The 21,723-nt window shown below is 53.9% G+C and overlaps 1 protein-coding gene and 1 non-coding gene across 2 annotated transcripts in view; both read left to right on the forward strand.

The window, feature by feature from the left end:
- The window catches only part of RTN4RL1 (reticulon 4 receptor like 1), a 78,469-nt gene that overhangs the window by 31,156 nt on the left and 25,590 nt on the right, over positions 1-21,723 (forward strand). The window lies entirely within an intron of this gene.
- TRNAK-CUU (transfer RNA lysine (anticodon CUU)) lies at positions 765-837 on the forward strand. Its single transcript has one exon. It is a non-coding gene; the product is annotated as a tRNA-Lys (tRNA).

The following is a 21,723-nucleotide window of genomic DNA, read 5'->3' on the forward strand; positions in this document are numbered from 1 at the left end:
GGGGGCACGGGGGGTGGGGAGGCAGTAGTTTGGGATAAGGTGCTTAAGGAAGCCTTAGGAGGAAATGACATTAATCAGAGACCTGGTGAGATGAAGGAAGGAGCCTATGGATGCTGGGCCAAGAGAGGGCCTGGGCTGAAGACATAGCCAGTGCAAAGGCCCTGAGAAAGCCTGTGCATCCCAGCAAGACAGCCGCCAGGGGCTGGGAAGGGAGCAAGGGAGTCAGCAGTGTGGTCATTGTGGTCAGATCCTGCAGATTTATGCTCAGTGTCATGGGGGCCACAGAATGGGCTGGTTTACATCTTCAAGGACTTCGTATTTTTGGAAAACCACCCTGACCACCAGGGGGGACAGAGACTCTGGCGAGGAAGAATGGAAGAGAACAGAGAAGTTACGTGACACTACAGTGTCCCTGAGGAGAGTAGTCCCTTGGACTAGCGGCCACATGGCAGTGTCTAAGGGCTGAATGGCTGTGTCGATTATTTAGTGCTATAATTCATCATGCATACCTCTGGACTGTGAGCTGTGTGTGGACAGGGGTTGTGTCTGCTTATTTGTTTTGTATCCCTAGCTCTCGCCTGGGCCTGGCACGTATTAAGTGCTCAGTAAGTACTCGTTGAATGGCTGCGGACTGTACAATAGTGAAGATGCTAAAAACTGGGTTATGTTAGGAACTCCTGAAGGAGCTCTGTAAGTGCTTGCCCTGAAGAAGAAATGGGGGCGCCCACCATCTTCAGAGGCATAAAGGAGCTAGACTCAAGGGTGCTTGGCTGGCTCAGTTGGTAGAGCATGTGACTCTTGATTTCAGGGTCGTGAGTTCAAGCCTCATGTTGGGTGTAGAGCTTAACTTAAAAAAAAAAAAGGGAGGGGGGAGGTGCCTGGGTCACTCAGTTGTTTAAGCATCCAACTTTGGCCCAAGGAATGATGTTGTGGTTCAGGAGTTTGAGCCCCATGTTGGGTTCTGTGCTGACAGCTCAGAGCCTGGAGCCCCCTTCGGATTCTGTGTGTCTCTCTCTCTCTGCCCCTCCCCACCCTCAAAAATAAATAAACATAAAAACATTTAAAATAAAAATTTTTCCATGAACTTAAAAAAAAGGGGGAGCTAGGCACAGAGGCTCCGGGGTATTATCTCGAAGACTCTAGGAAGAGTTTGGTGAGGCTTGGTCTGGACCCCAGACGACCAGGGGCCTCCTAAGCGAGCTATCTAGAAGTGCAGGCTTCATGATCTCTTGCCAGACGTGCTGGGGGGAACCCTGTGTGGAAAGGACACGTGTCCGTGCGTCCTGGGAACTCACACACGTATGCATTGCAGGCAGATGCAGGCACCGCAGATTTTCTGGCTCTGAAATCACACCACTTCCCAGCTAGAAGGACGCTTGGAAATGGGCACAACTGGGAACCTGAGATTTGGGAGCCTCTGGTTACAAATGACAGAAACCTGGAACCGCTGGAACCAACAAGGGGTCTTACAAGCTCCAGAAACGGAAAAGATCCATCTTCAGGTGCAGCCTGATCGCCCAGAGTCACCCGGACCTGGTTCCTCCCCTGATCTGGCATCATGCTCAGAACATTCCAGCGACTCTATGTTCAATTTCCCCTCCCCTCAGAAAGAGAGAGCTTCTTTCCCCGACAACACTTTGAACAAATTTGGGGGCCCGTTGTCATCGGCCCACAAACCAGTACTGAGGCCTGGGAGCCCTGAGGGCGGGTGCTGGGATCCGCTCACAGGTGGAAAGCTGAGGAGAATCAGTTCCCCCAAGGTAAAATCAGGGTGCTGTGTCCAGAAGGAGGGGGACGTACGGTGGGTGGTCAGAAACCCCCACAAATTGTAGGCTACAGGTGGTTTGCTCAGTGTTTTCTCCCCCTCCTCTTTATGCCCGTCTTCCTCAGAACTCCATCTGTCCTGTTCCTGCGGCAGCCCGGGAGGCACCCCACTTGTGCTGTCGAACCCCCTCATTTTGCAGATGAATAGACGGAGGCTTAGCAACTTTCTCAAGGCCCCACAGCTCAACAGCAGTGGAGACAGGACTGGCACCCAGACCCTGGGGCCCGGCAGCATCCCTGGCGGGATGGAGCCTGAGTCCGAGGTCAACCTGCCAGATCTGAACGCTGGCATTGCTCTTCGTTTGCTGTGGGGCTGGATTCACTTCCTAGGGCTGCCGTAACAAATTGCCACAACTTTAGGGGCTTAAAATTGCAGAAATGTCCTTATTTTTTTAATTTTGTAAAATGTTTTTATTTATTTACTTATTTCTGAGAGAGAGAGAGAGAGAGAGACAGCATGAGCAGGGGAGGGTCAGAGAGAGAGGGAGACACGGAATCTGAAACAGGCTCCAGGCTCTGAGCTAGCTGTCAGCACAGAGCCCGACGTGGGGCTCAAACCCACGAACTGTGAGATCATGACCTGAGCCGAAGTCAGACACTTAACCGACTGAGCCACCCAAGTGCCCCTATTTATTTATTTTAAAGTTTATTTTATTTTGAGAGAGAGAAAAAGTATGAGCCGGGGAGGGGCAGAGAGAGAGAGAGAGGGAGAGAGGGAATCCCAAGTAGACTCTGGCCTGTCAGTGCAGAGCCTGATGCAGGGATTAATCCCCACGACCGTGAGATCATAACCTGAGCCAAAGTCAGATGCTTAACCCAACTGAGCCACCCAGGCACCCCCACAACAGCAGAAATTTATGCCCTCACAGTTCTGGAAGCCAGCAATCTGAAATCACAGATTTCAGATTTCAGCTGGCAGGGCCGTGTTCCCTCTGAAGGCTCTGCTTCTTGCTGTTCCCAGCTTCCCGTGGTGGTTGGTACTTCCTGTGGCCACATCACGCCAATCTCTGCCTCTGTCTTCCCGAGGCTTCACTCCGTTTTCTCTTCTGTCTCTATAAGAACATTTGTCATTAAGTTTGGGTAATCCATCTGGGTAATCCAGGGTGCTCTCCTCTCAAGATCCTTAACTGCATCTGCAAAGATTCTTTTTCCCGAATAAGCTAACATTCGCAGGTTTCAGTGGACATACTTTTTTTGGAGGCCACCATCCAATACATCCCGGGACCCTTGGGGAAGTCACTTAACCTCTTTAAACCGCGGTTTGTCATCTGTAGTGTGGGGATGATAGCAGTGCCTACTTCATAAGGTTGTCGTGCAGGATCATCCTTGTTGGGTCCTTCGCCGAGGGCCGGGCACTTAGTAAGTGCACGGTAAATGCCAGCTGTTGTCAGTCTTCAGACTCCAGGTCCAGCCTGCTCTTCCCTCTCCCAGGTGGCTTTCTTTACACATAGGCTGACCTCCCCTCAGCTAGTAGTCGTGGACACAAGACGGAGTTGACATCTTGGTGGAGACAGAGCTGTCAAGGTGAGGCTGGGGTCCTCCCGCTTGCTTCCTCCGTGGGGCCTGTCATCTGAGCAGACCCTGTTCCGGAGGCCCGAGGCCTGAGGCGGGGTGGCCTGAGGAGGCTTCCTGCCAACCAATCTCTCTCCCTGGCCTAGGCCAGCTTGGGAGCCCTAGGGTTTAGAGTGATGAGTGTAAATTGCAGAGATTCCTCGCTTCTGTTGCTTCCGTTTGTTGGGCCGAGATCCCATCAGCATCTCATTCCCCTTACCTCGGGGCCCCTCCAGGTCTCACTCGGTAGATTCTGTCGGCACGGCACCTCCTCGGCGACCATGACGGCTTGCTACCTACATCTATCACACCTGTACTGTGACAATGTAATTTTTATCTCTGGTTGTTTATTTCTCCGATGGAACTACTTGTAAATTCCAAGAAGAAAATATATCCGTGTGTGTGTGACAGAATCAGCCCAGGGCGATTAATCTGAGCTTTTAAGCTGGGGATGCAAACCTGGCTCATGCTGCCCTATGCCCAAGTGGCCAGTAATCAACCCCTGGCTGTGAATTGTCCCCCAAGGAAGCAAAGGCCTGGGAGGGGTCAGGCTCAGTAGGATTTGATCCAGCTGGGTGGGAATGGGGTCCTCGTTTCTTTCAGGTAGCTAGCAGGCCCTGGGGACAGAAAGTGGGAGGCAGGTGGCTTGAGGCCAAGAAGTGCAAGAGGTGGACGGAGAGCCCCATATTTCAATGCAGACTTGACAGTGGTGTGAGGAGGAGGGGCCCCAGGGCGTTGGTTGTGGCCACTGGTATAGGCACAGGCTTGTGCAGTCCAAGAAGCCAGTTTTGCCCATTTGTTTGCTTTAATGTTTATTTTTGAGAGAGCACAAGCTGAGGAGGGGCAGAGAGAGGGGGATGGGGGATCCCCAAGCAGGCTCTGCGCTGACAGCTTGAATTCACGACCTGCGAGATCATGACCTGAGCCGAAGTCGGATGCTCAACCAACTGAGCCACCCCGGTGCCCGGAGACCCAGTTTCACAACCGAACCCCACTGCTCAGCACGCACCCCACCTCCAGACAGGGGGACCTCTTGATCTGCGAAATGGACCAAAGGATATTTGTGTCACAGGCTAATTGAGAGAGTTAAGTATGCAGCGTATGAAAAATGCTTGTTGCATGTATCACAGAAATCAGAATTCTAGAATTGGAAGGAGTTTAGGGAACAGTTAATGCAAAGCCCAGTGGAGGTTTGGGAGACTGAAGGGACTTAGAAGCCAGAATGGAAGCCACGTCACCAGTGTTCATCGCCATACCATGTCTCCATGGCAGGGGCCCGGCCTGGCCTTCTCCAAGTCCTACAGACCCAACCGGTGGGCCTCAGGCATCCATAACTCATCCATAAATGATAAGTACTGTTCCATGTGCGGGTACATCTTAAAGCATCTAGCGCTTTTATTCTCAAGAGTCCCCCACTTGAAACAATTAAGAACCCACTGGACTCTGTGATAATGTGACTACATGAGGGTGTGTATTTGGTGTATACATGGCCTCAATTATGATCAAGACCTGATTGTCACTGGGGTTTCCTTGGCCTCAGAGCCCCCACCAACCCTTGTCATTGTGTCCTGGTTCTCGATTTCCTGGGAAGACCGGCGAACCCGTGCCAGCACAGAGCAGGGTGTGGGCCTCGATACAAGCAGAGGGAGTTTCCAGCTTTAGGCATCTTGAGCCAGAGCCAGATTTCATGGAGCCTGAAGCTTATACAATCCAGGGGTCCCTTCTATGAAAAAGTACAAGTCATGAATACAGAATTAGGTGCATGGCCTTGGGAGGAGCTGTGGCTGCTCTGTTAGCTGTCCCATTAGCTGGACAAGTGTCCTCAGGAGAATGTGGGGTGCCAGCATAGCTCACCCACCAGAGGGCCCCCTGTTGCCCCCCCAGAGGCATTTACCCAGTTTTCTGGTTGCTGCCCCGCTGGGTACTTAAGATTGAATTGTGAAATAAGACCAGCCCCACCTTCAAGAAGTTCCCAGTAAAGGGAGTTTGCCAGTTAACGACTTGTCAGCCATTACTCCTCCCCTGCTTGCACTTTGCTGCCCCCTGAGCCTCTCCCTTCCTCATTCCCCCAGTTCAGCAAGCTGCTCAGACCCCCTCACTCCACTCTCAGGAGGCTGGCGATATAAGGGAAGCCTGGAAGTCTACCTCTGCTCAAGAAGACGCTGGGTCTTCCCGCAGGGCATCCACAGAGGGTCTCGGTGTTTGTGGTTAGCCCCTTCCATTCGTTCCTGTTGGGGTGAGCAGAGCATGGCTCTTTGTCTGAGCCCAGGCTTCGGGTGGGTCCCCTGGAAGCTGGGAGGTTGGGGTATAGACGCTGGGAGCTGCCTCCATCCCCGCCTTGTTCAGTCTCCTAGTATTCGTGAACAAGAGGGTGACGCCAGAGAACCTGGCCTTGGCTCTTGCTCTGCCACTTTCCACCTGCGGGTATTACAGGAGCCTCTGATTTTCTGAGCTCCAAGCGTGTCATCTGGAAGACAAACGAGAGCACGCACCTCGCTGGGGTGTTGAAGAAGTTAAGGGTTTCACACAGGTAGGGCTGACCCCAGTGCATGTCCTCCAGTTATTTTGGGAGAGCCAAGGGGTTTACACCTTTTCCTCTCTAGCATCCTGCCTGGTAAGTCTCCTTTTCTGTAGGGGCCCAGGGCTTCCTGGGTCAAGGCTGGGCAAGGCTGGAAGCTTCTGGGGCAGTGTCTTAGGCAGCATTAGCCTCATCAGGCTGGAGGCAGGCAGAGCTGGGAAGGACCAGAGACCTGTATGGGGTGGCTCAGGACAGGCAGATGAAGCGGCTTTGGGGATGAGAGAGGGATACCCCCCAGCAGCAGCCCATTTCCCCAGAGCACCTGCACAGACAGAGCTGAGCAAAGGGAAATGGCGGCTGGATTGAGCTTCATTTCTAGGCCTCATAACAGAGCAGGTTCTGGCCGGTGCCCTGGGCAGGTGACTCCCAGGAAGCTGCTGGCCTCTTTGCACCCACTGTGACCACAGCCATTCCTGTTGGGGTCAGCCCGAGGCTCATCTGGAGCACCTTGTCCCATCAGAGCCTCCCTGCCCTTCCTGCCGCGTGTGTGGCTCCAGGAAGCACCCCAGAGCCAGGAACCGAGACTGGTCTGACCCCCAGGGGAAGCCCTGCTACATTTCCGGTAAGGATTTAAACAGGTTGCTGAGCGGGCCCAGCAATTAATCTTGTGTTTTTGTTTACTTATTTTTACTACACAAGTAAAACATGCCATCTGTGGAAAATTTGAAAAGTACGGAAAACGATGGAGAGGCAGGGAGGAAAAGCCCGTACGCCCAAGCAGAGTCAAGCGCAACTGTTAGCATGTTAATATGTTGGCTTCCCACTGAAAAGCAGAAGCTTTTAGAAACCCCATGTAAACATCAATGTCAAAGACTGCCTGGGATTCCGTGGATTAATCTTTTTAAGAAAACACATCTGAGCCAAGTGGATTTGGAGTGCAGGGATTTGGAGGCACCCCTCGGCAGGGAAGTGCGGGACAAAGTCTGGGTCTTCAGCCCCTGGGGTTCAGCAAGGCTTCCCGGGAGCCTCCCAGAAGGTCGAATGAGGTTGGCCTCAGTCACTGATTTCCTTCTCTGCACCCTCCCCGGCAGGAGCACCTTTTCACACTTGGCCTGCCTGCTTGCCTGCCTGTCAGCAAGTGGAAGGCAGTAAAGGGTAGATGATGGAAGCAAGAAGTGGGGGAGGCGCTCTCCAAAGAGAAGTGCCCCACCTGGCAAAGGACGGGAGTGGGCTGGGAGTGGGCTGGCTCATGTCCCCTCTTCTTTCCTGAAGGTCGTGTGTGTGTGTGTGTGTGTGTGTGTGTGTGTGTGTTGGGGGAAAGTGGCTGGTCCTGCTGAATTGCATGTGAGCAGCCTCTGCAGAGGGAAGGTGAGTCATTAGTGCACATTGATGAGGACTCCATGGAGCACGCCCCCTTGGAGGGAGAGAGAGGAGGCAGAGCCAGGAGAGGGTGGAGTGGGTCAGGTGGAAATCTTGAGGGCCCACACCAGCTGCCCCCTCATTTAGCATTTCTAGAGGCAGCCAATGCAGGGACCCTGACTTCTGCTGCCTGGGCTTGGCCACCACATGGGGAGCAGAGTGACCCACTGTCCTTCACTGGGCCCCACCCCTGAGAGGCCACCTGCAGAAGTGACTAGTGGGGGTGGGGGTGGGGGGCGGGGAGCTGGAAGTCTCCTCAGCAACTCCGCGACTTGTTCCTGGCGGCAATGGCTTCCAGACCCTAATGGAGCTATTTTTCTGAAAATGAGGACTAAGAATTTGCCAAGCGCCATGCTAAATGTTCTGTATGTGTTACTTACTCTGCACAGCAGCCCTGTAACGTAGGTCTGGGTCCCCCCTCCCCCATTTTACCGGTGAGCAAACTGAGAGGTTACAGGACTTGCTTAAGGTTACTTAGCCGGTCAGTGCTGAGCTGGAATCCAAACGCAGGCCTAATTTCAAGCCAGCTCTCTTGGCCACTATTTCTAGCTGTTGGTGCCGGGAGGCAAGCTGGAGAACCACCTGGATGCTTCGACAGGCGTCCACCAGATCCGCCTTCCTAAGGCTTCTGCTCCTTTAGCGCTTTCTCTGGGCACGGAAGGGAGTGTATCTATGTGCCAATGGAGAGGCCAGATCCCAGAGAGGGAGGTGTCACCTGTCCCCATTCTTGGGTTTCTCTGAAATGCACGGTTTGGGCCCGAGTGTGTGTGCACGGGGCGGGCAGGAAGCCGTCTTGCACCAGGTCTGGGCTCTTGGCTTTTGATTCTGAAGCCGACGACCCAACACCGGCGACAGGCAGCAGTGGAGGCAGCAACACGGGTGCCGGGGCCCGGCAGCCGTCCAAACCTCGACCCCCAGAGGCAACGGCAGTGCCTCCCTTTCGCAGGGGGTCAGGAGGAGTGGCAGCGGAAGGGTGGCGGGGAGCCGCGGGCGGCGGCGGCGGGCCCCTCCCCGCACCGGCCCCCACCTGGGCAGGCCCGGCCCGCGCTGGTTGGCTCCCCGGGAGCGCCGCTCGCCCTATCACACACCTGCGCGGTTGCCAGGCAACCGAGACTGAGTTGTAACACCTCGGTGGCGAGGACCAGGATAGTGTTTTATTTCCTAGCTGTTCCAAATCTCTGCTTGGAAGTTGTAGAAGGATGGCATTTGGTTTCCCTCTTCAAAGGGACCACATCCCACACATTCCCCTTGTCCCCCAGTCTCCAGGCCAGCGGTCTCTGGCCAGATTCGCCTCAAGATCCGTGATTCACTCCTGGGGCTCAGGCCCCTCAAGAGGCAGTCAGGCAAGAGGCCTCTGGCGGCTCTTCATGGTGCCCTCATTTTGGGAAAGTCATCCTCGGGGAAGCCGGAGACTTCCGAGGCTTGATCCGAGGGAGATGGTTGATCCGAGGGAGGATCTTGAAGGTGAGGAAGGGGAGGCTCCAAGGTCCTCGACCTCTGAAAGCCCTCGGGATGGCCTTGGGGTAGGCATGGGGTACAGCTTGGGCCCCGCTTGTGGCTTTACACACAGGTTATTTTCTTGGTGTTTCCCAAACATCAGTCTCTGCCTCACACCTTCCCAGCATTTCACCCTGTCTTTGCACCACGGGCACTATTTTTTCACTCCTTTTTCTTCTGTGTATTGACCCACTTTAGCTTAAATAAATGTATTTAAAAAGGAAAGGATAACACTTCTATAAATGGAAACTCAGTATCACTTGCCAGAAATAGAAACTAACTACAGAAATAAGTACAAAGGAACAGTGTTATTAAATTTTAGTACATGCAGTCTGATCTGGAAAGACCATGATGATAACAGAAGTAAGCTTATTAAGCATTTATGCTGTGCCAGGCAGTAGCTAGGCACTTTGCATGGATTGGGTCGCTTGACCTGGTGCTACATATTAACATTCCCATTTCACAGATGGGAAAACTGAGAGTCACAGAAGCTAAGGGCTTTGGTCATGGGGCATATAGACACTAAATGACGAGCTGAGATTCAAAGCAGAGTCCCATCTGATGGCTTTCAGCCATGGCCTGTGCTATTTTCTGCATACTGGCACCTCTGGCTCCCTGCCCTGGTGACTGGGTGGTGGCCCTTTCCAGGAGTGGGGCAATGAGCTGAGTCCCAGCTGCAGTGGTTTTTGCCTGTCCTCAGGGAATATAACCCAAGGGTTTATCTGCTCTCCTAGATAAACCACACTTTCTCCCAAAAGCCCTGTCAGGTGTCTCATTCTACACCTTAGAGGACTGAAGCGCAGGGAGGCCAAGCCACCTGCCCAAAGTCACACTGTTGCAGAGTGGCAAGTGTGCAATGTGTGTCCTGTCTCCCACGGCAGCACTCAGAGGGAGTACTCTTTGCACCTCTTTGTACCTCATTCAACTTTATATAGAAAGAGGATTCTTTTGGGGCGCCTGGGTGGCTCAGTCTGTTGAGCATCCGACTTTGGCTCAGGTCAGGATCTGTCAGTTTGTGAGTTCGAGCCCCACATCAGGCTCCCTGCTGTCAGCCTGTCAGCACACAGCCTGCTTCAGATCCTCTATCCCCCTCTCTCTGCCCTTCCCCTGCTTGTGCTTTCCCAAAAATAAATAAATATTTTAGAAAAGAAAAGAAAAAAGGATCTTTTATTCTGAGCAAACCTGACAGCGAACGACACTCCTCACGGGGGATCAGATCCCCCCCTGGGGAAGGTAGGCATTCGTTGAACTCAGCTTTGACTGTGGATAGACACCTCCTCAGAGCCAGGTCTGCTGGCTGCCACCGTGGCCTTCTGTGGGTGGGGGAAGGTCCGGCGGGGGGGGACAGCCCCCAGTACCTGGGCTTCCCCACACCCAGCAAGTCTCCTGCAGCACTGGGCAGGGATGCTGTGTTGCCTTTCTTATCTGCCTTCCCGGAAACATAGTCTATCATCCCCTATCAAAATGAGTGACTGAATTTCTCACTCCAGAGCTGGCTCATTCTTACCTGGAAGAGAAAGAACAAGGGAGCCTTTGGAGAGGGAGAAAAATCATATGTTATTTTTAAAAGGCATTTTGAGTGAGTGCTGAATAGAGTTCAAGAAAATTGCCTTAAAGACCTGCTCTCCACAGGGATGGTGTTTCTCTTGGCTCCCAAGTATTTGGAAACTTAATTGCACATTTGTGGGGGCTACTGTTTTTATTTCTTTCTGGTCTCAGAGGTGGGCTTTGAAGATTGCGCTGCTCTCCCTGTAATGGTTTTCTTTATCTCAAATAAATTTTGCACACCTACAAGGTAGAAGTGCTTGAAAGAAACTGTGTCAGAATTGGGTCTCGATTTAACAAATCTGCAAATGGAGTGGGGGTGCGGTGAGAGGATGTGGCGTTGGCTCACCCTGAGTTGGCTCACCCCGAGCTTCTTGACACAAGGGTGCGGCCTAACCCTGCCCCCGAAGGGGTTGTGCCCTGTGCTGGTTCTCTGAACTGCAGAGCCGCAGCCCACACCTGTGCCGAAACCCTTTCTCTACCCCAAGCTGGAAGCCAGTCAGCGTGGGGGAGACCCCGTTCTGTGTGGGTGTCCGGGCCCTTTAAGGCCAAGGCGCTAATAAAAGGCTTTTAGGTTAATTGTAGAAGCATAGCTCCCCTCTGCTGGGGACTTCCGCAAACCTCCCACACCATATCTTCTCAAAGAACTAGAAAGTCCGCTTTGGGGTCAGAACCGCATAGTGCGCAAGATAGGGGTTAGGCCATGATGCTTGGGATTGAAAGGGGTGCCAGAAGCCAGGACAGGGAGGGCCCTCGGACTTGTGTGCACCCCCTCTGGGCCTCCCTGGCTCCCACCCCATGGAGATATGGCAGTGGAATGGTTAAATATTTGGCCTTGGCAGGCAGTCAAGTCTCAGTGACCATCTCTGCCACTTTCCGGTTGGTGCAGGTGCTAGAGGATTACACTTGCCCCGTCCCCGTGGCCAGGGGCTGACCTGTATGTGTATATATATGTACATATATACACATATTTGATGTTTTATTTGTTTTTGAGAGAGCACAAGCTGGGGAGGGGCAGAGAGAGGGACAGAGGATCTGAAGGAGGCTCTGCACTGACAGCGTCAGCGAGCCTCATGTGGAGCGTGATCTCATGAACTGTGAGATCATGACCTGAACCGAAGTCAGAAGTTCAACCAACTGAGCTCCCCAGGCGCCTGGGGCTGACCTGTATATTAACACCTGTGGGCTCCTGCCCTCTCACTTCCCGTTCAGGAGGCACTGGCAGGTGATCAGAGGGAGGAAGGAGAGTGAATGCTGGGTATTTATCCCCCTCCCTCCAGGCTGGTCTCAGCTCTTGTCAAGGGGTGCTCTCCACACAGCTTCTCTGCTCTGGGTTCTGATCTCCAGTCCCTTCCCTCCCCACTCCAGGCCCAGGGGCGGTGACACTTGCTGGCGCTTTCTTGCCGGTTAGCTGCTATCCCTGCGGATTCCTCGGCCCTGCCTACACCTTTGTCAATTATCTCTAATAAACTGTCCTCCAAGTACCTGATGACACCTGACGAAGACAGCAGTCCTGGGCAAGTCATTTACTTCTTGGAGCTTTGTTCCCTCACCTACAAAGTGTATTTTACTATTAAACTGCTTGTGTGGTTGTAATGAGTACAATATGATTGACCCGGGGCCTGGAGGGCAGTAACCCTAACCTTCATGAGGGGCAGGGGCCAGCCCACCCGGACAGAAATGGTGTACATGAGGTGTAGAAATTGTAGGGGGAGAGGGGTCAGTCACCTCTGGCCTTGGGTCTCGGGCAGTCTCACACCCTGCTCTCTGCTTTCCGCCCATGAACTGGGCACTGCTGAACACTGCTGACTGGGGCCCCCTTTGGGTGGAGGGCTCCGTAAGAACAGAATCCCGTGGGATTCAGAAAGCTGGCATTTCTTTCGTCTTCTGATCTTTCACAGAAGCTGTCTGTCTGACCAACATGTACACGTTGTTTTTAGTCTTTATTCACTGTCCTCGGGAAACAAAGCAGCCACGGATCTCATGCAGCATGGTGTCCCCTGAGAACACAAAAGAAACAGATGCCACCAGATACCCCTGCTGCAGTGACCGAGCAGGGACGGGGCCCTGGCTTAGTTCTGAAACTGCATTTCCGCTGTTGCTTCTCTGCTGAAAGGAGACACATCCTTCCTCTGGCCTGGTCCAATCCGGGGTCTCATTCAGCTCTGGGGTTTGAGGATCCAGACACCAGAAAGAACAGAGAAAATGGGCCCCGGGGGGACTCTGTCTAGGAAGGCGAGAAAGAGCGGAGAAGGATGGGTGTCTGATGTCGAGGTGACCACAGCTGAGCTGGGGAGTTAGCACTTACTCAGGAAATGGTAAGAACCCCAAGCAGATGAGAGGGCAGACTCTCAGGGAAAGCTCCAGAAGAAGAGAGCCTCGACTTTTGGGTGAAGACCAAGGATAGAGAGAACCTTTCAGAGGAGGGGCCGTGAGGGGAGGAGGGTCAGGTGGCCAGGCTGAAGGCAGCAATAGGCATGCTCTCAGAATAGCCAGATGCCCAGTGGGAAACACAGGGTGGGGTTGGCTTACTTAGAGTCTTGAGGCCAAGCAGGATGCTTAAATCAAGAAATAAGACTCTGGGGGTGCCTGGGTGGCTCAGTCGGTTAGGCGTCCAACTCTTGGTTTCGGCTCAGGTCATGATCTCACAGTTCGTGAGTTCGAGCCCCACATCAGGCTCTGCGCTGACAGTGCGGAGCCTGCTTGGGATTCTCTGTCTCCCTCTCTCTCTCTGCCTTCTCGTGTTCACTCTCTCTCTCTCTCTCTCTCTCTCTCTTTCTCTCTCTCTCTCTCTCAAAGAAAGAAAAAGGATGTAAGACTCTGAGAGCTCATAGAAAGGAATTCTTAACCTGGGGTTCACAGCTGGGCTTCAGAGCATCCTGGAACCTTCTGCAACTCTATGGTGCACGCACTGGGTGTGTATGGGCTTTGTGGTCAGAACTGCCTGCTCTGAGTCCCAGTCCCACTTTCTAGTTATTCCTTGACCTTTTTTGTTTTTATGTTTATTTATTTTTGAGAGAGAGAGAGAGAGATCATGAGCAGGGGAGGGGCAGAGAGGGGCGGGGGGGGGGGGGGGACAGAGGATCCCAAGCAGGCTCCATGCTGACAGCAGAGAGCCCAACGGGGGCTCTAACTCACAAACCGTGAGATCGTAACTTGATCTGAAGTCAGATACTTCACCGACTGAGCCACCCAGGCGTCCCATTCCTTAACCTTTTTGAGCCTCAGCTTTCTCATCTATAACATGGAACGAAATGGTAGTATCCACCTTGTGTCATTGTTTGGGGCAATAAGCCCAGGGAATGGGCCTGCTGCACTGCCCATCGTCATTGACACGCAGTACCGATCTCAGGAAAGGGCAGCTGTCATTAGTGTGCTGCAGAAGTGGGAGGGATTTTATGGAGGCGCTCTTCTCGAGGGAGAGGGTCTCCTACAGCTTTCATGAGATTCCCTGAGGGGTCCTGATTCAAAAAATGTTAAGCACCACTCACTGCTTGAGAGGTTTAAAAATAGAGGAGTGTTAAGCAGCAGAGAGCAGTGTTTATGTGAACGAAACATGGTGGGGTGGGCCTGGGGGCAGGGAAGCCGGTGTGCAGCCTCTCTGTCCATCTCCTGGACGCGCCATCCTTCCATCCACTCACTGGCTCCTTCAGCCTTGCTAGCGCTGACTCAGTCTGGCCCCTGCTAGATGCCCAGGGCCCAGAGACCAAGAACAGTGTCCGTGGAAAGGAAGATGTGCCAGTCTCCAGAGATGGCCCCCCTGAGCGCCAGCTGTTGTGTCCTTGGGAGGGTCCCGCCCCATGAGGCATCGGGCTGGCCTGCTACTTGATGTAGCCGGTGGGATGCAGTCCTGTCGAGGGAGTGCCATTTCCAAGCCTGAAGCGAGCCAGCAGCCTTGTTTTTGTGGTGTTGGGAGATCGAGCCACCATGTAGGAAGTAGGGCAGCTCTGCTAGAAAGGTCACACGCAGGCACCACGCTGAGTGAACTCTCGGGAGCACAGGACAGGGAGAGAGGCTCAGGTGCTCCTGTATCTTCGTTCAGGGGACCCCCGTGCTTGCTACCATCTGACTGCAACCACATGAGAAACCCCAAGTGAGAACAATAGAAGGACCATCCTGTGGATGCCCTGAGGTCCTAAAATGGTTTTGTTTTAAGCCCTCCAATCTAGAATGGTTTGTTACACATATGGAAATAAATGGAGATGAACCAGATGGGCACAGGGAAAGGCTATTCAGAGCAGGCTGTTAGTACGAGGGACTCAGCCACCGTCACTCGCACTCTGGTAGAGGCTCCAAGTCAGGCAGAGGAGTGGGAACGTTTTCGTATAAAAAAGAAAAGTTGTCAGGTGTGTCCTGACTGGAGGGCTGTCATGATGGGGAAACTGGACCCGGGCTAACGGGGAGCGGGGCGTCCTCTGTGATGGCTTAGGGGAGCGTGTTCGGCGTTCTCTGCTTGGGGGGTCCTAAGTTGGAAGTGGGGACAAAAATTAGGGAAGCTCATCGAGTCCTGGACATTTTGGACTGATTGCCACAGGAGCGACCATGGTCCAGTTAGAAATGTGGTCCGATGTCCTACAAGTCTGATTTCCTACAAGGAGCAGGCTGGCTTCCTGGGCTGGTTACTACAGACAATGGAAGGGTGTCTTGGGCTGGTTATTGTAGATCGGGAGTCACAGTTCTGTTTATATATGTGGTCTGGTGTTGTATATTCACTCTTCCGTACAACAATAGATACCTACCTGCAAACTGACAATGCTGAGGCCCCGCTGAATAACACAGCGATCTAGGTAAGCCCAAAGTGGGGAGAATCCCCACCCCCTCCAGCCTGGGCCAAGTTTGAAAAACAGGTGAGAATCAGCAGGCAGGTGAAGGAATGAGGGATGTCCCAGGGGGACCCAAGCATGGCCCAAGCCTATGGATGGAAGAGAACGCAGTGTGTTCGAGAGACTGCAGCAGGCTGGCACGCCTGGGCCCCTGCCCGGAGGGGAATGTGGGCTTAGGACCTGGGGCAGTAGACAGAGAGTTAGACACTCTCCTGAAAGAAGGGTCACAGACGCTTGGAGTGATAGAGTCAGAGCCAAGTTTAAGGAAACTCTTCAGATGGAGGAAGATGGCGCAGGGCAAGGGTGCAGGCAGGAGATAAGCCGGAGGGAGTTGGACCGCAGGAGAGAGCTCCCAAGGCAGAAGCTGGCAGACCTGGTGAGCTGAACCCAAGGGAGACGGAGAATGCAGAATCCAGGTGTTTTGCAAATTTAGGAGGTAGTGGTCCCCAGGAAGGTGACCCTGGAGGAGGGGAGAGGAGGCTTGGAGGGTGATGTCTGTTTTGTGAATGCCGAGTAGCAAGAGTCTGGGAGAGCCAGGGAGCATGTTCAGGGAGGCGTTGGAGATTCAGATTTGGAGCCCGGAGAGAGCTGAGCACGGGTGAAGTTGCCTGGGTGATGGTGACCCCCAGGGACTGTGGATACAATGAGAAGGGGAAGAGGTGCCCAGGACAGGGGCTGAGAAGGAATGGCCAGAGTGCACCCCCGTTGGAGTGCACCCAGGAGGGAGCTGTGTCAAGGAAACCGGGGCGGGAGATTTGAAGGGGCGCTTTGTCCCCAGGAGCAATCGAGGCAAGCAACTTGGAAACTTGGATGTGGGCACAAGCTGGGAGTATGTGTGTGAGGAGGGGTGAAACGCCAGGTGCAGGGGCTTGAGAGACAGAAGAGGAAGGCAACCTGCACTGCGGTTTGCCTGGGTTGGAGGGAGGCGGTAGCGGGTAGCTGCAGGGATATTCTGGTTAGACCCGAAGTGGGGGAGACCTGAGCGAGTCTGTGGGCAGAGAGGGAGCAGCAGGGCTGGGGACTGAAGATTCAGGGAGGGGGGCACTGGGGACAGGGAGGCAGCTGTCAGAAAGCCTGGCTCAGGGGCAATCAGGCTGCAGTTGTGTGTGTTTGTTTTGTTCTTTGTTTTGTTTTAGTTGCCGCCAACCAATTGCATGTTTAAAAAAAAAAAAAGCCTGATTTCCAGCCTCTGGCAAAATCAAAAGACCTAATGACCCAGGGCCTCCCTTCTTTCAGGGCAACAGTGGCTAGAGCCTGGGCTTGATGGGCCTGGCTTCCAGGTTGTCACCTGAGCACCTATCTCTTACCCTTTTCTGGTTCCTGCTCCCCCCACCCACCCCCAGGCATTTGAAATGAAACCTTGGGGGTGGGGATGGTACGAGGGCAGGGCCAGAGCCAGCCTCAGGCGAAGGTCTGACCAGGACTCTAGGTCTGAGGCTAGGTGTGTGAGGGTTCTGTGAAGGTGAGGGGTCAGGCCTGGAGGTCAAGGGTAGGGACTCAAGGAGAAAGGGGAAGGTTTGCAGTGGCCATGGAGGGGGCAGGACACAAAGCTGTGAAGAGCACGTAGAATGATGCTGATGCAGCTGGACTCTTAGCTGAGTCTGGGTAAGATTGTGAGCCGGGGCCCTGCAGCAGCTCCGACTCCCATCGTGGGTGATGGAACAAAGGCTGGGGGGTGGGGGGTGGGGGGGCAGGCTGCCCAGCCCTCTAGGAGCTTCCATAGTGTCTCGTGGCTCTGTTGGTGGGTGTGGGCAGTCCCTGAGACTCAGGGCCACACAGGGCCCCAGAAGACAGCCTGTCCTCCCCCATCCCAGGGACTCTTCCTAGGCTGGGAGTATGCTGAGAGGCTCCACTTGGCTTGCGGAAGGAATCAATCCAAGGGAGCCCCGCATTAAGTCGGAATACTCCTGAGATTCCTGATCAGAACCCTGTCCCATCCCTGGTGGCGGCTCTCAGCAAACACACATCCCTCCCCCTGCTACCCTCCCTTGGAAGTCTCTCCTGTCTGCCCCTGTCTGGCCTCAGAGCTAGTTCTGGCAGTGACCCCAGGGGCTGGGGGGGGGGGTCTTGCTCTTGACATAGAGGAGGGTGTCATCCTGGGGCCTTCCCAGGTAACAGCTCTCAGCACACACTTCCAAGATTAAAACATCCCCGCTCGCACCCTCCGCAGGAACACTCTCCTCACGGTCTTACTGGGAATTGTGTGTGCGGCTTGGACACATGTCACTGTATCACGTACAGCTGGAATGTAATTAGGCGATGTTGGGGGAAATTCCTTCTGTCTCCCGGGAATACTGGAATAATGAGCCATCACAGAGGACCAGGGAGGCTGGTAGGGGACTGCTGACCTGAGCCGAAGGCTCAGATCATTCATTAGCTCTGGAGGTGCTCCCGATTTGTTCCTCATCCTGGCTGCATAAAGTGAGCTGGCCCTGTTCTGGGGCAGGCAGCGGGGGCTTTGCTGGAAAGCCTAACGGGGTGCCTTGGGCGTTGAAGCAGGAATGCGAGCAAGCTGTCCCTTTCTGGGGTCGAGGGAGGACAGAAGCCACAGTCCTCCACAGTGGCATGTGTCCATGAGGCCTGGGGTAGGGGCACAGAGGGGCCAGGGGTCTTCACCAGGAGAGGCCCCAGGCCAGCTCTGCCCTGAGCACCTGGGAGGGTCAGCCAGACGTACTCAGAAGTGCTCCCAACCCACCCTTCTCCTCCATGAGGGCTCCTGGGAGGCATGGAGAAGAGGCAACCAGAAGACCAGTCTCCCCAGCCTGGCCTGCCCAGGCTGGTCCCCACGTGGTGCCACCCACGTCTCCCACTTTTAGCCAGAATGTGTTACCCTGGGCAGCCTCCTACCACCCCAGCGCCCTCCCCGTTCCCATGCAGAAGCAAGGCTCCAGTCAGCTTCTTCGGCCCCGTTCTGGGCATTCTGTCATCACCCCTCAGACCTTGGGACCAAAGCGGTTCTCGGTTCTCGGCACCAGAGCCACACCCCCCATGGGCCTGCCTCTCTCCCTCCTCTCTTCTATACTCCTTCTTCCTCTTCTTTCTCCCTCTCCTCTTTCCCTTCTCAAGTCTGTGGCCTTCCAGCTTGGGGATCTGCCATGCCAGCTTTCTCAGAGTTCTGTTTGCTCTCTCTGCTCAGAGCCAGCTCCTAGGGCTCCCCAATTCCTGGGCGCACCCCTGCCGCTGCCCCTCCCCCCAGGGGCCACAGGCAGCCGTCCGTGGGTCTGCCACCCCATGAGAGCGTGAACCACCCCAAAGGTCTGTCCTGCCCGCAGCTGCGTCTGCAGTGCCCGCACACCAGGTAGGTGCGGAAGCTGTGCGGTGCTAGAGGACCGGGAATCTCGGCCAAGGCCTCCCCGGACTGCGCGCCCCAGGCCACGCCCCTTCCTGAGGGGCGGTCTGTCACCGACCTTCCAGCTGTGCTCCTTAAGGGGACCACCTTTGAGTGGGTGTCAGGACTGGTTTCCTCCAAGCAGCGCCACCGTTTGGAGGGCCCTGCTCTGGCCCTCCTCCTGTTGTCCCCCTCCCCAAAGGGCCCACCTGGAGCCCCGTGCCCCTCACTCAAGAGCTGTGCTAATAGAAATGCGAGGGAAGGGCACTGTAAATCTTCTAGTAGCTACATTAAAAAAGTAAAAAGCGACAACTGAAATTCGTTTAAGATATTTTTATTTTTACTCAACCCAATGTATTTCAAGTATCGTTTCAACATGTAATCAATATAGCAAGCATTCTTTTCTGTACTAAGCTGGTGAGATAGCCACATTTCAAGTGTGAAGAAGTCACACGTGGGTAGCAGCCACCGTGCTGGAGCTGCCACGCTCTAGACCACACTCTGGGTATTTGAGACTTCAGAGTTCTCTGCTCAGATGGCCCCGTTCTCTGCTCAGATGGCCCCAGCCTGCGTCCAGGGCCTCTTCCCCATTAGGACTTCTATATATTTATTTTTTAACGTTTATTTTTATTTTTGAGAGACAGAGAGACACAGAGTATGAATGGGAGAGGGGCAGAGAGAGACACACACACTGAATCCGAAGCGGGCTCCATGCTCTGAGCTGTCCGCACAGAGCCCCATACGGGGCTCGAACACATGAACTGTGAGATCATGACCTGAACCAAAGTCGGACGCTTACCTGACTGAACCACCCAGGTGCCCCCATTAGGACTTCTAAGGGCAGATTGTACCCAGAGTTTGAGGAGTGGGAAGGGCTTGCCTCTGAGGAGGGGGCCAATTCCTAATTGTCTGGCTTTCCTCCTCAGCTCAAAATCCCCTCTGACCCTAGAGGCAGAGATGATGGGAGCCGTGAGCACCGAGGGACAGAGGAGGCTGGGAACAGCCCAGGGGCAGCAGGGGCCCTTGGGATGGTGGGAAGCTGAAATCTGGCAGAAGCAGCCTGGACAGACCAGCTGATATAGGGGAGAGGGGGTGCGGGCACCAAAGTCCACAGACAGGTTAATGGCTCCTGCCTTGCACACAATTGAATTTGCCCTCCTGAGCCTACTAGCTTTGGGGAAGGGCCTCTCCCCCTGGGAGCTCAGCTGGGCTCCCAGAGCCACAAGGCCTGGGTCAGCCGGGCCTGATTCGATCAGGAGAAATAAAAGACACAGGGCTCACAGACAGCCCAGTACCCAGAGGGGACAGTGGCTCAGTCCAGAAAGATAAGGCCAGTGAGGAGGGTACCCAAGGGGGCCTGGAGGCTGCAAGTCCATCCTAGCTCTGCCTCCCTCCCGAGAGGCCCCCCCATCCTCAAAACACAGTTGACAATATCTATAATATACATCATCAAGCTTTCCAACCTTTCCATCTCTCTCTCTTTTTAAAAAATATTTCATATACTTATTTTTTTAGAGAGACAGAGCACAAGCAGGGGAGGGGCACAGAAAGAGGGAGACACAGAATCTGAATCAGGCTCCAGGTTCTGAGCTGTCAGCACAGAGCCCAAAGCCGGGCTCGAGCTTATGAACTGCAAGATCATGACCTGAGCCTACGTCGAATGCTTAACCAACTGAGCTGCCCAGGCGCCCCAAAGATTTCTTTCTTTTAATTTTTTTAACGTTTATTTATTTTTGAGAGACAGAGAGAGGGAGACACAGAATCCAAAGCAGGCTCCAGGGTTTGAGCTGTCGACCAACACAGAGCCCAACACGGGGCTTCAACTCACAAACCGCGAGATCATGACCTGAGCTGAAGTCGGGTGCTTAACCGATTGAGACGCCCAGGTGCCCCTTAAAGATTTTATTTTTAACTAATCTCTTACACCAAGTGTGGGCTTCAAACTCACAACCCTGAGATTAAGAGGCGCATGCTCTACCTACTGAGCCAGCCAGGCGCCCCTTTCCATCTCTCTTAAAGGTGATTGCAAGGTGACCCCCAAATCAGAAAACCCGGGACTAGTCTGTTTTTCTTTGCATCTGTGAGGGTGTCCGGCACATGCTGCAACCAGGGTGGGAGAAACAAATGAAAAAGACTCCGTCCTTTCTTCCCTGCCGGTACCTTGGATCTTGTATCCACACCAACACCCAGCCACGTCCCATGTGTTCTCTGTGGGAGGCCGGGAACCAATCAGGGGACAGATTTGCAAACTGGAGGAGACAGTATAGGTCTCCAAACTGGACATGCTCTCTCGTGCCTCCAGGCCTTTGACCGTGCGCTGTCTTCTCCCACATGTCCTACCCCTTCCCCCACCCCCCGATGCCCTTGGAGGTCGGCTTCCCGCTGGGACTCCACTCTGGGCGGCACTGCTTGCCTTCTTCCTCATCCACGCTTCCATAGTATTGTAGCCACTCCATCACAGCACCCGTAGGGCACTGGTTCATTCAGACCACAAATAATTGCCCCCAAGGCACCTCTTGGGTGCCCAGCCCTGTCCTGGGGCCTGGGGACGTCACAGCGAACAAGCAGACAAGGGGGAAGACGATAAACAAGTAAGCAAATAATTAAACAAGATGCTCTCAGTGAGTGTTAAGCGCTAAGAGGGAAGTAGAGCAGGGTACTTATGTAATCAAGAGGGACTAGGAGGGAAAAAAAAAAAAAGGGACCGGGCTGATAGGGGCATCTGCTTTAAACAGAGAGGGGAGGCCTGAATGCGAAGAAGGAGGCGGTCCTGCGAGGGCCTGGGAGCCTTGTTTGGTCAGGGCCAGGCAGTGCTGACACTCCCAGACAAACATACTGTATCACTCCATTTGTATGAAGGATCCAGAAGAGGTAAATCCACAGAGACAGAAAGCAGATTAATGGTTGCCAGGGGCGGGGGGGAGGGGGAGGAAGAATGGGGAGTGACTGCTAATGGATATGGAATTTCTCTTTGGGGTGATGAAAATGTTCTAGAACTACATAGTGGTGATGTTTGCACAACACGGTGAATGTACTAAATGCCTCAGAATTGTACACTTTGAGATGGTTGAAATGGTACATTTTATGTTATGTGTATTTTACCATGAAATAAAGTGGAAGAAAGAGCTTGCCACGGTCTGGGAACAGGAAGGCTAGTGCAGCCGGCGATGGGTGATGGGGAGAATGGTGCAGGGCGGGGCTGGAGGGGGGTGGGGCCG

Source organism: Crocuta crocuta, unplaced genomic scaffold (assembly GCF_008692635.1).
Source record: "Crocuta crocuta isolate KB4526 unplaced genomic scaffold, BGI_CrCroc_1.0 scaffold149, whole genome shotgun sequence".
In the NCBI taxonomy this organism is placed as follows: domain Eukaryota; kingdom Metazoa; phylum Chordata; class Mammalia; order Carnivora; family Hyaenidae; genus Crocuta; species Crocuta crocuta.